This window comes from Parasteatoda tepidariorum, chromosome 5 (genome assembly GCF_982258835.1).
Source record: "Parasteatoda tepidariorum strain Cologne lab strain chromosome 5, Ptep-v5.0, whole genome shotgun sequence".
NCBI classification, from domain to species: Eukaryota; Metazoa; Arthropoda; class Arachnida; order Araneae; family Theridiidae; genus Parasteatoda; species Parasteatoda tepidariorum.
Window position 1 is genome coordinate 115,073,133 of NC_141759.1, and position 19,283 is coordinate 115,092,415.

Here is a 19,283-nt window from a genome sequence, read left to right on the forward strand (position 1 = left end):
CCAATCCAGAAGACAAGGGAACTCCTGGATCAAGTATTAAGAAAAAATGACTTCGTGGAGGGCTTTTTGATGGAACTAAATCGCATTTGCGTTACATGGAGAGGAAGACCACGAGAACCTCCAACGGTTTGCCTGGCGGCAAAGGGACTCTAACTCATGATCCCTCTACCATTGAGGATATTTCACGTCAGCACTTTGGTCGGTGAACGGATGCGGAATTCGTATCTACCAGCCATCGCGGCTCTATTGCATAGTAAAATGAAGGCGATGGTGGTAGCGTCGTTGGCTGCTCACTTCACTTGCGGGTCATAAATTCCATAGCCTTTCAATTTTGAACCTAATCCAGAAGAAAAGGGAACTCCTGGATTAAGTATTAGGAAAAAAATGCCTTCGAGGAGGCCTTTTTGATGGAACTAAACCCATTTGCGTTACATGGAGACGAAGACCACGGGAACCTCCCACGGTTAGCCTAACGGCAAAGGGACTCTATCCCATGATCCCTCTACCACTGAGGATATTTCACGTCAGCACTGTGGTCTGTGCAATTCGTATCGACTAGCCATCGGGGGATTCGAACCCGGTTCTCTTCATTGTAAAAGCTCTATCCCCTGAACCATGACGACTTAACGAATATCCTATGGAATTTACATTGCCCTACAATGAAGTTGTATTTGAATGTAAAATCCATATTTGTAGTTTTTTATTCAAAAAGAAGATGAAAAAACGTTAAACCTTTTATATAAATATAATATGCAACATGTAATATTATTATTATTATTTTAGCTGCGATGTTAACGAAAGTACCGATTTTCTAAATTAGGCTAAAACTGAGATATTAAATTAAAACTTAGCAGATGGCAAAGAGGAATTTATAAATTTCTCCGGAGGCTACGAATACAATGATTTAGACTAATTTGTGCCGCTATGAGGTCCGAGAAGGACTTATTGTTTGATATGTTTTATTTTTTAGAGTCCTTCTTTAGGTTACTGGGTGAATTTGGACGGAGAGTAGCTAAAACTTGTTTAGAACATTGTTTTTAGCAGTCAAGCAAACCGATATTTCTGATGAGCAAACAATATTCTATAATCTTTACAGTAGTTTGAACCATATTTTATAAATTTTCAAAAAAAATTTTTATGAAAATTCTTATGTTCTCTAGTAATTAGTATGCACTTTTCATTAACTTAACGAAGTGGTATTTTGAAAATATTAATTAGAATATATTTCTCAAATATTTTATGGGTTATTGTTACATATTTTATGGGTCTGCAGAAAGCATTCTAAAATCGACGTAATTTTCTCAAATGGAATGTATAAATAAATACAAAAAAGATTGCGCTCTTCAAAATCAATGTTTATTGGAGAAGTAGTTTAAGAGAAAATGCTTCTTGAGTGTAGAAATTTAACATTTTGAGCTAAAAAAGCTAGCAATAGGAAGAGTTACAAATGTTAAAAAGAAGCCAAGAGTTCTCAAAAAAGAATAAAAAATATTTCTACTGTAATTAGAATTAAAACTTAAAATGTTCTAGAATATTTATTCAGAAGTAAACATTAAAAAAAAATTGAATTTCGGGCGAATCCATTGGTCGAAAAGACTACATTAATTTTTGTAGTTTACTACAGCTACTTTGCTACAAATGTAATTAACTACACCAGCAAATACTTTTTTAAATGTAGTGACTATCAACTACTTTGGAATTGTAGTAACTACTTCACTGCTTTAAAGGAAACGAACTTTGCTTGAGAACTTAATTTACACCGAAGTTTAAAATGGTTTTGAATAAGAAATCGGCTTACATTATATATAAGGAAATGTATTTAAGGAATACTTATTCATGTTTACAAGAACGAGTTTGTTATTTCAAAACATTTTTTTCGAATTTTTTCGTTTAGCCTTCAATATTTTATGCCTTTTCCGACAGCGAATATTTAATTTAAGAAATGCGAAATTATCAAACATTATACGAAATAATTAGTTTTTTTTTATTGTTCTAGACCATTTTATTTAGTCTAAGAAATTAAGTACATCGAAAATACCTTCCGTTTGTTTAAAATATTATCAGTGCTTTACGAGTATGCATTCGCTTATGAAGTTGTAATTAATTATCAAAGTGATTAATTATCTATTTTTCGTAATGGCTAGTTTAAATCTATGATAACGCTCAGCTGCAGCCACAGGGTCATTTTTCATTGCATCCATTGATGGACCCCCGAAGATTTGCATCCATCAAATTCGAAAAATTAAATTCGTTAGAACCATGTTTCTAAAATTAGTTACCAGGACTCGCTACAAACTACTGTTTTTGTTTGTATCACACTCTACTCACTAGGAGTGGGTGATAAATCGATGCATAAGAAAATATCGATTCTAAGCAATCATCGCCGATCCGATCTTTAGATTTCCTATTTTACGAGGCATCGGAAATCGTGATACACTGAGATGTGTACAATATTTTCCTATGTATATCGTTGACATCTATGTCTACACGCGTGATGTTGTGAATTGTTCCCGATAGTACATCGATCGTTTGCAAGCTCGTGCGAAGAGTATTTTCCTCTGTAAGTGTGCAGCGATATCCGTGGAGATGATTTATATCTTACCCCGATTTTTTTACATTGTGACTCATCATCCTTTGAAATAACATCACGAGTGGGAATTCACAAGCAAAAGTGTGACCTAAGTAATTAATTTCCTGTTTTTCATAATAATTAGTCTAAATATTACGTTATACGCGATTTTTAAATGTGTAATTTCTGTTAAATCTCAGCTGCATCCATAGGGTTATTTTCTTTCCATCCATTGATTAACCTGCGAAGATTCACCACCATTAAATTTGAAAAATTAGTTACGTTAGAACTGTGTTTCTTTTCTAAACTAACATTAAAAGTAGTTGCCAGGAATTGCTACAAACTACTTTTTTTTGTATCGTATTACTCACTCAGGGTGCGTAGCCAAACCTTTCAACAAAAAATAAGCACCTTTTAACCCGTACTTTTTAAGCACTCAAAAAATATTTTTAAGCACTATACATTAACAAAATATACATACATTAACAAAAGCTATATACATTAACAAAAGGCAAAATAATTTTCAAAGACTTTACATGATCGTGATAAAATAACTAGTTTCTGACAAAGAACTCTTTTCTTGGTTATATTAGTCATCATAAAAAGATCGAGAGAGTTTTCGGTACGATATCAGAGGGTGGAAAATGAAGTCTGAAATTGAGAATATCTTGCAAAATGCAGCAGAGTTGCAAACGAGAGTACAAGAATCTCACCGATCCCAGCTCACTAGATGCACATGCGGACCCCTCAAGTATTTCATCAAACCTGCAACATGATTGGACCGATGGTACGCCGTATTGGATTATGGTTGAATGAATTGTAAAAACGTTGAACGTGAAAACCATGCTTTTGCATACTTGACGAAAATCAACATGGTAAAGAAGAAAAAAAAATCTCATTTTCGAAAGGGGAAAGTTAAGCACTTTTTAAAAACACCCCATGACAAAAGCACCTTTAAGGGCATTTAAGTAACGAAAATCGAAAATACGCACCTTTAAGTACTTTTTGAAAACACTACACACTATGTCACTACACTACTTTTGTAAAAAAATAGCACACTACACTACAAACTACGAAGAAAAGTAGCAACTACAGTAGTTTCACTACGTATAGGGCGTTGCTTCCGACCACTGCAATACATTTTATGTCTTAATAGATTCTTCGTGCAATTATTTGCTGAAAAAAAATGGAACGAGGAAGAAATGTGTAAAAGCACCAATAACCACATATTGTTTACTTTGCATACTAAAGCTGCCTCAGATAGTAAAATTCCCTTGTAAATTTACAATGAAGTTTTTAAAAATAAATTATAAGCCAACCACATATAAAAAAAAATGTCTTCATCAATAAGTAAACCCCTGTAGCAGAATTTTTTTGGGGGCTTTCTGCAACGTGCCTCCTTAATACTAATATCTTTCTGCAAGATAGTTTTAAAAATAAAAAATATATACCTGTTACTAATTTAAAGTAACAAAATCATCAACTTCAAAAAAAAACTTCCATTAAAAATTAAATTATATAACTTTTTCATTCGAACATTTAATATTTTTGCAGATATTCCAGTATTTTATGGGGGGAAAACACACTAATTATTTCCTTTTTCACATTTTGTAAATCATTGCATTAGAAAAAAACGTGAAATCAGTTGCAGTAACTACCAAAAAAATTATTTACGACAAAATCACTCGAATCGAACTTTTCCAAAAAAAAAAAAGATTACTAAATGTGAGTTTTCATTTTGAGATTCAGTTATTGTAAAAAATGATATCTTATTAAAAATATAGGATTTTAATAATTGTGGAAATCAATAGTAATAACTACATTAAAAAAATAGATTGAAACCTCTTACAGAAAAGAAAACCGAAATTTTTAACTTCTCAAAGGAAAAATTTTGTGTCCAGCGACAGTGTCCCCTTGTCACCACGATTCTGCCACGGGGAAGTAAACAAAACACATACAAGTAATCCTTACAAAAAGAGAAATCATATGATGCCAGCACAGTCTTTCATTTGACACTCATAATTTAAAAATATAGAAATTTTGTTATAACTTTGACCTATTTTATGTATTCAACCAAAATGTGTAAATCAATGTCTAGCACTTTTCGAAAATTGATGACTAACAATAGAAAATGCATTAATTTAAAGTAAAGTCTAACCAAGTGAATAGATTAGAGCTTTCGATCTCTATTTCAGCGGTTACTACTATAGTTGCAACTACTAATATACTCAAATTGTTTTTTTTTTCTGTTGTTTTTTTTAACACAGCAGTTTCAGAAATATACTTTAAAATTTAAAAAAAAAATTATGAGGCCTTTTCTATTTTTAGCTCTTATATTTTTAAAATAAATACAAATCAGAAGCATATTGTATCTAAGTAATTTAAAAGTAATATAAATTATTTATTTTAAAAAAAATGTTTTTTAGTAGGATAGTTGTGAAATAAATTACTTTAACTTAACCAATTAGGACAAATTACAAGATAATTTTAGAGTTAAATCACAATCCCCATAGAAAAAAATTATTAGTATGCTGACAATTTCAAATATATTTTTTTAGTATTAATTAATTTAAAATGAATTGAATAAACATCAGATTAACCAATTTTAAAAAAATAATGTTTTTTTAGTTATTAAAAGTAATTTTTCTTGTATAACAGAAAGAATTTATTTAAAACACTAAATGTAAGTTATGACTAAGTTTATGAAACTTCTTTTTTCGCATTGACAACAAAACGAAGAAAAAAAAACTGATCTCTGAGTTCGGCAGAAGTTAAAAAACAAACTGTTTATGTAAACCAACAATCTGAGCTATATTTTTTTTTTGATTATGTTTTTTAATCTACAAAGGTTACACTATAATTAAGACTATTCTTTTTGTTTTCATGATGCTCCATAATTTATACAGATCACTTAATAATTTGTACACGAAAGAGAAGTATTCTAATAAAGTAGCAAAAGAACAAAAACCTCATAAATCCATCATCTATGTATATATATATATATATATATATATATATATATATATATATATATATATATATATATATATATATATATATATATATATATATATATATATATATATATATATATATATATATATATATATATATATATATATATATATATATATATATATATATATAGAAACTTTTCAAGCATTTTTCTTTGGATTTTATAAATACTACATTTAGCAAGTTTATGTCAGAATAAAGGACTGTAATAAGTTAAGTACAAGTATAGAGCAATTTTATTAATGTAGTTATTATGAATAGTTCGCACAGGCAATGGCACCATTGCAGTGTAGCACATAAGAGTCACACTGTCTTATTAAATTTATGAGCTGAGGTATTCATCAATGCCATATGGTGTCCAATATATTAAACTGTTGCAACTCCAAACACTGAATTTATATTTTTGTGTACATAGAAAAATTCAATGAATTTTCCAGTCAAAATCTAGTAGTACTGAAAAACTACTTGGTAGTATTTCAGTATTACTAAGTAGCATACCCAAGTAGTTTGAAATTAAAGGTTTCACAAGATTTCTAAGAAAGAATTTACACTTCAAAAAAAAGTACTACAAGGAGCTAGTATTTAATGAGCGAGTAAAATCAGCTCAAATAGCGAAGCAATCTGAAAGGGTTGACAGGCACAATCAGTGTGTACATTGCAGTCGGACCTCTATTTAACAAAGTCGCCCGAAAATAAGTTTGTTGGAAGGAAAATTACCTAAATAGTAAATCACCTTTTGAAATACTTAAACAATACAAAACATTTTATAAATTCATGAACACTAGACATAATTAAAATAGCAATTTATACACCTTTATCTTGTAAACTAACATCTACTATTTATTTTATAAGTCATAAAAGAAATCTGCATGGAAAGCAAGAAAAGCGCAAAACATTATCTAGTATATGTCATAAATTTTCAACTGAAAAAAAAAGCTAAATTTATGTACCATATTATTGCTGCATTTAGTGTAAAAGTAATTTTAAACAGACATCACCACATGCATTCTTAAGTTTAATTGCTACTGATAAAATCCGTTAATTTCGTCTGAGTTTTTTGTTTTAAATGCAAACAAAAAGGGATTTTACAGCTTACTCTGTAAATTAAGTGGCTTAAAAAATCAATTCAAGGTCATTTCCCCAATAGAATGCGTCAACAAGTTTGAAATGTTCTGAAATATTTTGGGAAACATTTCAGAACATTTCAAACATGTGGATCTCAAAGAAAAGTTTGTGAAATAGAAAATTCCCTTCTATTTGGAAGTTATTTTAACAAGAAATTTCCAAAATTCTTGAAGAAACAAAATCGCAAAATAGAGGAATTCGCAAAATGGAAGTTCGTTAAAAAGAAGTCCGACTTTATTTAAAAAATATTGCAATGAAAACTTGTGGTGAAACCTAAATTATGAATTAAAAAGAATTTCGTATTGTTAATAGATTTTGGAATAAGCATTATTTATTGCTTTAAAGTACATTAAAAAAATTTCTTTTAGTCAATAACAATATGAGTAACTACAGGTTGATTGTAATTTGTAACCCTGAGTTGAGGAAAAGCTTCTGCATAATACAATTGTATTTTGCTTGTTCCTACTAATTTCATCTTTTTTGTAAGATAAAAACTTACCTGTCGTAAATAAAATTAATAATATTTTACTCAGTGAGTTAACTGAAGTTATTGGCTCGTATATTTGTCTATTTTGGATGTTATATAAATGTTTTAAGGAATGTTTGATCTTGAATTTTATGAGATTCGATTTGACTACTTTAAATATTTAGAAGGATTTGGAAACCAGGCAGTCATTTTTTTATACATATAAATCACTTATTAGAAGAATTATCAATAATAAATTATTTATCGTACCTATTGTAAGTAAAATACATTAATAAAAAATAAAGCTATTTTTAAAAATATTTCTTTAAAAAAATCCTTATTTTACTTTATTTAATTTTCTAAAAAAAACAACTAGTCCTTTTACAGTGCATTGCATAGCAATATAGTAGTAGTTACAGAATAATATGAAAAAGAATTAAAAGATTATAAAATCATCTTATATTCTGCATAGTTGTATTAAAAAAATATCGAACATCAGTGACTAGACTACAGTAGACTTACATCCATAATATTAACCATTAAAATAAATTTTTAAAAAAAATTGACATGCATTGTAAATTATGCTTCAATTGGCGTATTTGTTAAGCTCTAAAATAGGCTGAAGTTTCTAAAGTTAGCTTGCAAGCTAATGAAAAATGAATAGTTAATACAAGTTAATAAAAAATTTAACTTGCAAAAACAAAAATAGTTATAAAATGCATGTTCTTTTTTGGTACATTGTAATAACATTGCTTTTTTTATAATAATTTTAAACTGAATTTTAGATTAAAATTATTATAAAAAACTGATATTTTAAAAAAAAACTTCTTTAAATAACAAATTTAATAATACTCAGCAGTTAAGAAAAAAAGAAAGTCACCTGTTTTTATCCACATCTTCAACAATCGAAAGCAGTCTAAATGGCACAAATGATGCACTAGTCGTTGCTTTGACCTGAAAAAAATTTATAATCATTAACATTTTCAAACATATATATACCATAACATATTATCATCACATAAAAGGCAGGAGATCTAAAAAATGCAATATAACTAGAAAATACCGTAATTTCTAGGACTATAATTTAAGTCGATTAAAGAAGCTTCAAGGAAGTAAAATATAAAAAGTAAAATCACAATTAGCTATATGTTTATAACATAAAAGGTAGAATGAATATTCTTTTAAGGAAAGATAGTATTATAGATCAAACACTTTTTCACAAAACTAAATTGACAAAATTGGGTAAAGACCAAAAGGGAATAAGAAATAAATAGAAAATTTAAAAGAAGAAAACGATGAAAAATATAAAAACGACATTTTAAAATTTTTCATCAATTTCATAAATTTCATTGTTTTTTTCTTTTAAATTTTCTATTAGTTTCAATTGTCTTATGGAATTTCTGCTGCACTTCACAACTGTCCTTTGGAATTGTAGTATTTAACAGCTTTGTACAATTTTTAATATCTCTTTTTATTAAGAAAGAAATAATTATTTTGGTATGCAGATGACTAAAATATTTAACGTTAGTTAAATATTTTAGACATCTGCAAATATTTAACTAAATATTTGCAGATGACTAAATATTTAATGTTAGTAATCAAATTTCACTTATTTTTTCCTTGATACCTAAATATCCATCTATTGAATAAAGACCAAGAAAATAGCAAGAAATTTCCATGCTTTTTTCGTGAAATTTTAAAACTAAAATTTTTATACAAAATCTTAAAAGCACTAAAAAATATTAAAGAAAGCTAAAAAAAAGCAGTAAGTTGTGTATCTATCACATTTACATAAGAAATCTGAAGTAGAACTGGCTGTTAATCAAATCCTTTGAAAAATGAAAGAAACAATGAGGAATTGAAAGCTGCGAATAATCAGCGATGTAATAAAAAGATCAAAGGAACCAAAAAAATTATTAAAATAACATACAAATAATTTACTAATTACATGCAGTTGAGTTAATGTGACTCCATAAATTTTTCAATACAAATTTTATGTTATTGGCATATTTTATTTCATAACCGTCGTTGAATGGCCAACCCAATGTTTGGGTTTACAACTATTAATGTTCAACTGCGTAACCTTGTAATTTTGAACCCAATCCAGAAGACAAGGGATCTCCTGGATCAAGTATTGAGAGAAATTCACGGAGGACTTCATGAAACTAAACCACATTTGCGTTACATGAAGAGGAAGACCACGAGAACCTCCCAATGTTAGCCTGACGGCAAAGGGACTCTAACCCATGATCCCTCTACCACTGAGGATATTTACCTTCAGCACTGTGGTCGGTGATGTTGCCGGATGCGGAATTCGGATCGACCAGCCATTGCGGCTCTATTGCATATTAAAATGAAGGCGACGGTTGTAGCGCCGTTGGCTGCTCACTTCAAGTGCGAACTTGCGGGTCATAAATTCAATTTCAGAAGCTGCCTAAACCACCAGTGTAAATACACAGAAAGGTACACATTAAATCTATTGTGGCTAAAAGTGCCATGTTGATTGTGGTGTGAAAGTTTAGAGAGAAGGATACCAACTCAGGCGTTGTCCACGTTATCTGATCACGACCATAATAACATAGCATTCCTACCACGCTTAATAAACGATGAAGACCTGAAAAACGGGACTAGGTGCTTAGCCATTGTTTGGTGGAGTGAACGATATTACTCCAACAGATCAAAAAAGGAGGTAAACGGGAAAATTTATTATCTAAATAAGAAGACAAAAATAAATTATTTAAAACAAATTTATGTTATTTAGTTGCCAAAAAATTACGATAAATTAAAATTTAGAGTTAATTGAACAAAAAGTAAAATTATTATTTATGATATTATTGTACCTTAAATTTGAACTAAACTTATAATAAATGTATTATTAGTTAAATATAGTTTAAAATCGATTAAATAAAAGATTTCATTAATTTTAGAGTGAATCTTAATAAATCTAAACACACATTTCCTTAAGACTCGTTTTATTTTTAAGTTATTTGTAAAGCGTCTTTATCGTAAAAGTAACATTATATTTAAGTTTGAAATAAATGGATATTTTCTTAAATTTTTTTTTCTTCAGTTTTTATTTTTTATTAATAATTATATACTCATTGTTGCAAAAAAATATATTTATCTCTCTCAAGGTTTTCAATTTATAGCTTACACTGTGCTTGATATCATAAACAAAAAAAAAATTGAATAAATAAAAGAAAAATAAGGTTAGATGTTGCCAGAAATAAATCTTAACATTCATATAAAAATTTAAAAAAATATTAGATATTCAAGAGACATATCTTTTTCAATTTGAATTGAAGTTTTTGAACTGAAATATAATTACATATTGTTAATAAGTAAAATAACTTATATTTTTCTGTTTTTAATTGTGTTGCACATTTGGAATTATTAAGTTTAAATATTTTTTTCTAGTGCAGTTGAAATTTTCAAATGCAGCTAACGATGCTTTAAATGCTACGATTGAGATATCATTATATTAATACATATCATTGCAATAACTATATATTTTATAAACAAAGATATTTTTTCCTTTGATAATGAAAAGATATAATATACACTGACTTTTAAGCGAAGAAAAAGAATTATAACTGCGAATCGGTGCGAGCAAGGAGAAGGGTCTCAAAATCCAGTTAAAAATGGTTAGAAGAAATATATTATAAAATATAGAAACTTTTAAGAAAAAAATATATAAAGCATAGAAAAAAAATATAGATAGAAATTTTGTTTAAAAAAATATTCTATAAGTAAAATTGATTTATAATTCACTGATATAGAAAGCATCAATTGTATTGTATAATCAAAGAAACTAAAAATGAGTTGAAACTACAAATGGCATTCTCAAAAATATTTAATAATTTAAGTAACTGTCTTCCAAAGTTTGAATTTCATGAAAGCCGCGGTATTTTTGTACATTTAAATATTATTGTTTAAATAATTATGATTCATCGGCTGCAGAAATATTATTAGTTATTAATTTCAATACTTTATTTTTTAACATTTAATTTATTAGACGTGAAAATAAAATTAAATCTATCTTATTATTCATCATGTCACATTCCTATTTCTGATACTTACAGAAAGAGCTTTCTTCAAAGAAATGTAAACAAATCTTTAAATTAAATACAATTTGAATTTCTAACTGAGAGTATTAAAATTATATTAAAATTATATTGCTATATTTTAATATGAAATTTACATTACAATGTAATTTAGTTTTGTGCATATAATGTAATGAAATTAAAAATAAAACCAATATCAAATTAAATTGAAAAACAACAATTTCAACCGAAGCTTAATCATATTTTATGCATGAACACAAAACATAGAGTAAACATAAAATATTGGAAGACACAAGTATTAAATTAGATTGAATCATATCATCATTTAAAAATACGCAGTATGCTTTTGCAGTCTTTAATATTCGATTTTTCAACACAAAAAACACGTTAGGTTTTATATTTAAATAAATTCAGTAATTAAAGTAAAATTAATCTGTATGATATACTAACATAACGACACATTTAAAATAATTATATTTCTGAAACAAATATTACTTTCAAAAGGTATTTCATTATTGCGCTTTCAAATTTCTGTTAAAAAAATCTGGAAAATATCAGAATTGATCAATTGCATTTTGACACTCTGACATTTTGTCAATTGACACTCTGCATTTTGTATTAGAATCTATTTCTTCTGATAACGCACTACACACAAAAACCTGTTGATGATTGGTTAAATCTCAAACTCCACCCACTTTTAAATCTTTTGTTTAGCGGTAATGCCATTTTTCTTCGGAATCTGGATTCCTAAAAATTGATGAATCTCATATTCTAGATTTAGGTTTTTTTAAGGAGTGTAATAAATAGAAATTTATTATAGTGTTTTTTCAATACTTTTAAAGATAAATTATTTTTCTGTAGATGGCACCACTATGGTAAAGTTTAAATTCAATCATAATAATGATATTTTTTTTGGAAATTTTGAATTAGTCGTTTAAAATGGGATTTTTGGGGGGAAATCTGGGTAACTAAATTTATTAATATTTATTGGGAATGGTATTATAACTTCTATAGGGTATTAGTGGGTTTATGACTGTTTTTTCTCAGGGATAATTTTTTTTTTGGTTCTGACGTCCGCCGGATGCGGGATAACTCTGGATTTGGTAAACAGGTCAATCTAGATTCTTTCGCCTTGCTGAAGGGAGGATAAAAGAGAAGTGAAGAGTGTGGCTGAGGGCAGTAACCCGGAGGATACGGAGCTTGTCCGCAGGAAAGGTGGTCCGTGACAGCATCTCGGAGATGGTGGATCGTGAACTTAAGGAAAGTTAAACTGAAGTCTCTAGCGGGAAGAACAACCGTGATTAGCCGATATCTTCGAGACGGTGGGCCAAGTCCGAACGTATTTATGCTGGAAGTCCGGTGTTCCCCTTTTGCACGCCTAAGCCTAATGAAGTTAGAATAGCTGGAGAAATTTTGAGATCCTAGCCGAGGAGTTTGCCCACGAGCTCATCTACCATTCCGGAGGGCGGTTCCGGAGGGCAAACAGTAAATTCTTTTGGGTACTTATAAAACTTTAAATTTTATTTCGTTAACATTTTAGAGGAATCATTTACCGTAAATCCTGAACTGTTTATGTTGTGTTTTTTTTTTTTTTTTGTATCGGAGAACAATGAGTATTTAAGTGTGATTTATAGACATCATAAACCAAGTCTTAAGTGCTTTTAGTAATGTTAAATGCAGTTTTTATTTCTTAAATGTCTTTTTTTGAACTGTATGACTTGAATATTATGCTTGAGTGTTTTAAGGTTGCATGTTGTTTTAATTAATGTATAAAGGGAAGTGTTTATTCCCATGTTAGCATTTGGAAATGTGTGGAATTATGTTTCTTGAAGATTTAGAGTTGCAATAAAAACGAGTTTTAAATGTTAAGAGTTTCCTGTAATTCATTAGATACTAGTCTACTTTATAACCTGGGTAACCGTTATTAAAGTTAAATTTAGAGATCACAGCTAGAGGGGTACAGGAGCTTCAATTCAGATTTCTCAAGGTCCCTGCTAAGACACCAAGAGTTTACAGTACATTCATGCTATGAAAACAGTTAATAAAGTAGCTACTTTTAAAAGAAGAAAAATTAAAAACTCTCATAAGAAATAGCACGTAATGGATGTCGATATTTCCTAATCTAATATTTTGAATCAAGTATAAACAGGAGTTGTATGTGAATAATTAGAAATGTATTATTATGAAAATGGTAAATAAACTAAGCTTTTTAAATAAAAAAATATATGTGGGGATAGTAGTTATCGACAACGTCAACCTTCATTTATGAAAAGGTTCCCCAACATTGAATCGAGTTAACATGTCTTATATACTAGTGAATTCGAATTGTATTATTGTAGTGGTAGACACACTGCAATGTACAAACTAATAAATTAATAAGCGTCAATATTTCCTAATATTTTTGAATCCAGATCAACCAGAAGTTATAGGCAGACAATCAGGAGTAAAAGGGGGGATTGCGAGCCCAAATCAAAAATCCTGGCAAGTTTCTTGAGTAAAATCATTAATGACGCATTTCAAAAAATTAATGTCTTTATAAACTTAAGCAATTAGCGAAAAATCCGGATTTTTCCCGGAGCACAATCAGGAGTATATTGTGTTTTAATATTATTGATTCAACCATGATCTTACCCGAACTGTCAAAATGGAAAAAAAAAGGGTGGGGTGGTATTCAAAATCCTAGAAAATAGTCTTGTTCTTTAGCAAACACATGAAAGGAAAGAGTGTGCTATGAATAAAGTTGGGGATTTTTATCTGCTTTGAAACCCTAATAATGTTATGTAAAACAGCATCAATTGGGGAACCGCTTATTTATTTATTTTATTTACCTTCTTACGTGCTTGATAACATGTTCAATGTAAAAAAAAGTTGTTTGCGAAAATTGTGAAACGTGAACACTAAAAAGTTGCAAGTGTTGGGTTAAAAATCGCGTTGATGAAAAGTGGGAGATATTATAAAAATGGTAAGTAAACTAAAGCTTTTAAATAAAAACCAAACAAACATGTCTTATCGAAATAAATAAGGAAGTAAATAGCTTAAATATTTCTTATTATGTAGAAGAATATTAGATAAAACAAAGAATATAATAATAGTTTGCACGCAGTAACAAAATAATTAAAAACAATATAGAAAATAAAACTTACTAACCTCACCTTGGGATGGTGTTACAACGAAAGATCTGTGTTTCTCAAAGTTTTTGTCATCGACGCAACTACTGAAATGATGTTGCTCAAAAATCAGTGCTGAAACCAAAAATAAATATATAGAGAGAGAATAATGAAAAAAGAAAAAAATAGTTAAAAATAAAGTTAAAAATCCGAAAAAAGGTGGGGAAATTCATAAAAATCCGGAAAATAAAAGATATAATACTTTCCTCAGCTCACACGATTATATCAGCAAAAAGGAGAGCTTTCTAATATTGTATCAATATAGCCGAAGCAAAATATATCAATACAATAGTGTGAGAATATAATCGTGTGAGCTAATGAAAAAACTATATCTTTTTTCTTCCTTTTTCATTATTCTGTAAATTTTACATGTTTTCTCTACATTTTGAACTTACTTTATGAGTTCTATATACTTACAGCTTATGTGCAGCAAATGAATGAAAAAAAAACTTTTTCTTTGCTATTTACTAATTTGCTAATACTATTTAACTATAAGAATAAATACATGTAGTATTATTATTGTTTATTCTTCGTTAAAATTTAGTATTAATGTTTACTCTCATTTTAATTGATAATTTGAGTATCTTAAAATACAATTAGTACTTTTTTAAATTAAATATTGGGCTAGTTGAATTTAATAAACTGATTGAACTTTTTAATATTACATCTAAGCAAAACTTTCAAATACATATAATCATTTTCATCTAATTCTGATATGTACAGTGGTCTTAGCATCAAGAAGGAAACTAAATAAAAACAAAGAATAAATAGGAAAAAGAAAAAAAATAGAGAAATACTAATAATAGAAAAATTTTGAATAAAAAAATACTTTTTCTTTACATTTAACCATATGATTTAAATACATGTAGTATTAATATTTACTCTTCATTAATTTTTTTTCAATGTTTACTCTTATTTTAATTCATAGTTTAAGTATCTTAAAAACAAAATTAATGTTATTTTTAATTAAATAGTGAGCTAGAGTCAATTTTTAATTAAATAGTGAGTTAATGTCAATAAACTGATTTAGCTTTTTAATATTGCATCCAAGTAAAACTTTCAAATAAATGTCAATTTGATCTAAGTCTGGTCAGCGGCCTTAGCATCAAGAAGAAAATTATAGAAACTATAAGAATAGAAACAAAGAGTAAGTACGGAAAAAAAATCAATAAAAAAATAATAAAACAGAGAATTGTGAATCTATATTTTGTCTATGTTCTGTGGATCTGAATAAAACCATGTATCAATGAAAAGATGAGCCCATGTAGATAAAATAAAAATAATAATAGGTTAATAATAAACAATCCAAACTAAAATCAGACTTAATTTTTCATATATTTCCATTACAATTTCCAAGAGAGAAAAAATTAACAGTAAAAATGTTATCTGAATATAAAAATTTAAATAAAATTGAAATATTTAATTAAATAGTAAAACATATAATTTTTTATTTAATAATTTTTGCATAAATCTGTGGAGAACAATGAACTTTTGCTTGCTAGCCATAGGTCTAATGACCTGTGCCCATCTTTATGAAGAAGTTAAAAGTAATTAACCATGTAAAAACATAACAATGTCAAATCTAAATATATATATAAAACTTATAAAATGCTTCTATTAAAAAAAAATTAATAGGAGAACGAAGAAAAAGACACTACATAAATAAAAGACCTGGTAAATAGACAGAGATTCAAAGTCATAGAGGTAAGCTTGATAAAATTCATGGGATCTAAGATTAAAATTAGAAAGAGCCTCTTTTTCATATTCTATCAAATACCTCAATCATAACTAACTAAACATCAGAAACACTAGGAAGATTAAAGTGATGAGGAAACAGCGTGTCTAGCTAAATCTTTCAATAAAAATAAGAACCTTTTAAGTACTTTTTAAGCACTATGTACATGAACAAAATGCAAAGTAATTTTCAGACAAAGAAACTATAGTCATGATGAAATAACTAGTTTCTGACAAAGTACACTTTTTTTAATTATATTAGCCACCATAAAAGAAAAGTGAGACTTTTCAGTTCGATTTCAGAGGGTGAAAAATGAAGCCTGAAAATAAGAATATCTTGCAAAATGCAGCAGGGTTGTGCATGAAAGTCAGAGAATATCACCGAACCCAAGCTCAGTATACGCACATGCGGACATGCAAGTATTTCATCAAACATGTAAAATGATTGGCGCTTTCATACACTACTACTGACCAACGGAAATGCATTGAGCTTGAATGAATTGTGAAAACTTTGAAAAGAACAATGTGAAAACCACTCTTTTGCATAATGCGTGACGAATGGTAAAGAAAAAAATCTCATTTTCAAAAAGGGAAAATTAAGCACTTTTTAAAAACAATCAATAAAAAGGGCACTTTTAGGGGCTTTTAAAATTCAAAAATAAGCAATCTTTAAGAATGCTACAGACCATGGGAAAAATACATTCATAGTTCAAGAATGAAAACAAATCAGGCAGAAAGAAGATTGAAAAAGTAATGAATAAGAAAAATAACTGTTTTTTATATAAAAAAAATAGTTATTTTCAAAAAGAATTGATTAAAAATTCTCTTTATCACCACTCGAATGTCAAGGGGAACAAAATTGTATACAGAGTGTGCAGTCAGATTTTTCAACAAAAAATAAGCGCCAGTACTTTTTTATCACTCAAAAAATATTTTAAATCACTTTCGAAAAAAATTATAATTAGGAACTGTGCGGCAAAAAATTATTTTTTTCTATCGTTTAAAGTTCTTAAATTATTAACATAAAATCAATAAAATTCAAAAATTTTACATAATCATGATGGATTAACTAGTTTCTGATGAATATTGCAGAGAAAATTGTAAAAATCATGTCTTTTTTGCAATTTAAAATGGTAATTGACAAGACAAAGAAAAAATTTCAAAGAAAAATTAAGCTCTTTTTACATATCCCAAATAGAAAAAAGCACCTGTAAGGGTTTTTTAAAAAACGCAAATGCAAAATAAGCCCTTTTTAGAAAAGCTACGCACTGCGTTCATAACCATCATGTAATAACAATGCATTAAAAACAAAAATTATTACAAATGTTTACTTCAAAAGAAACACGCATTCAAAATAATTATCAATGAAAAGAATTATTCATTCATAAAAAACACTTAAATTAATCTAAAACAAATGTTAAACAGTTAAAGAATTAATTATTGTTATTTATAACTTCATACAGATACAAACTATGAAAATAAGAGATTACACATTTCTTTTTTTTAAATTTTGTTACTTATAAATAGCAGAACAGTAAATAAATAAGAATATTAGTAAAAAAAAAATAATCTTCCAAAATTTTTAAAAAACATAAAAAACAACAAGCTAAAAAATTTTGCTAAAATAAAAATTACCTTTCATTGCGTCACCTTGTTTTAAATTATCTTCTAAATTCACAAATATTTTAAGACTAAGCTGTAAAAAGCTTTTCATGAGCATCATTCCATGCAGTTTGCACTTATGAATTATTCCCTGAAAATTAATAAGTTTTTAAATGATAAAAAATTCATCAAGCTATGCTAAAAAATCAAATGATACATTTACAATAAGTAAAATAAGGCAAAACTACTTTTTTTTAATTAAAAACTACTACAAATATTATTTCCAAAAAAAAAATTCAAAGTTTCCAAACTAACTCAAAGTAAATTACATTTAAAAAGTCAAGAGATCATATCTTGCTTAAAATATTTGATCCAAAGTTAGAAAAAAAAATTTCTACAAATCAGAACACAATTTTTTTTTAAAAAAAGAAAGAAAACTTTCATATTACATTAACTAAATTTTGGACTGTACAAAGACAATTTTATAGAACTCAATTGATATGGCGCAGATACTGAAGAAGCTACTTCAAAATTATCCTTTTTAGTCTTATAAAATGTCATGCAATATTGTTTTAGACTTTATCTGTGTTTCAAACTATTTTCCTAATATGGTATATATATATATATATATATATATATATATATATATATATATATATATATATATATATATATATATATACATACGCAGTCGGACTTCTATGTAATGAATTTTTCTTTGAGAACCACCCATCCTTATTTCTCAAAATATTTCAAACTTGTGGATGTATTTTATGGAGAAAATGAACTTGAATTGATTTTCGAGGCCATTTAACCTTTAGATAAAGCAGTAAAATCCCGTTCCTTTTTTGTTTGCATACTTAACAAAAAACTCAGACAAAATTAACAGATTTTATCAGTAGCAATTAAACTTAAGAATGCATGTGGTAATGTATGCTTAAAATTACTTTTATAATAAATACAGCTATAATTTTATGCATAAATTAATCTTTTTTTAGTTGAAAACGTATGTAACATGATAGTATAACACTGAATAATGTTCACCTCTCTTCCTGCTTACAATTTATGAAATAAATAGTATGTACTAGTTTACACGATAAAGATGCATCAATTGCTATTTTACTTATGTCTAGTGTTTATGAATTTAAAGCCTGTTTTGTGATAGTATTTAAAAAGGTATTTCCTTTTTAACGAATTTTCCATGTATCGAATTTATTATCAAGATTTAGTGTCATCCTTAAATAGAGGTTTGATTGTATAGATATAACTTTACAATATATACAATATATCAAAACTTTATTAATTAGAACACTCAAAGAATTGACAAAGAGCTGCAGTCATTTAGATTGATAATTCTTAGTCACTTCAGTCTTAAGCAATAATCTTCAAATTCTTCTTTATTCTTGAAAGTTTTGTGTTTAGAGAGAAGTAAATTTAAAGAAATATAAATATTAGCAAGTATATCCTGATTTTTAAAATTTTTTTTAAGGAAAATAGTATACTACAAAAAAAAATTTACTTATCAGTTCAAAATGCTATTT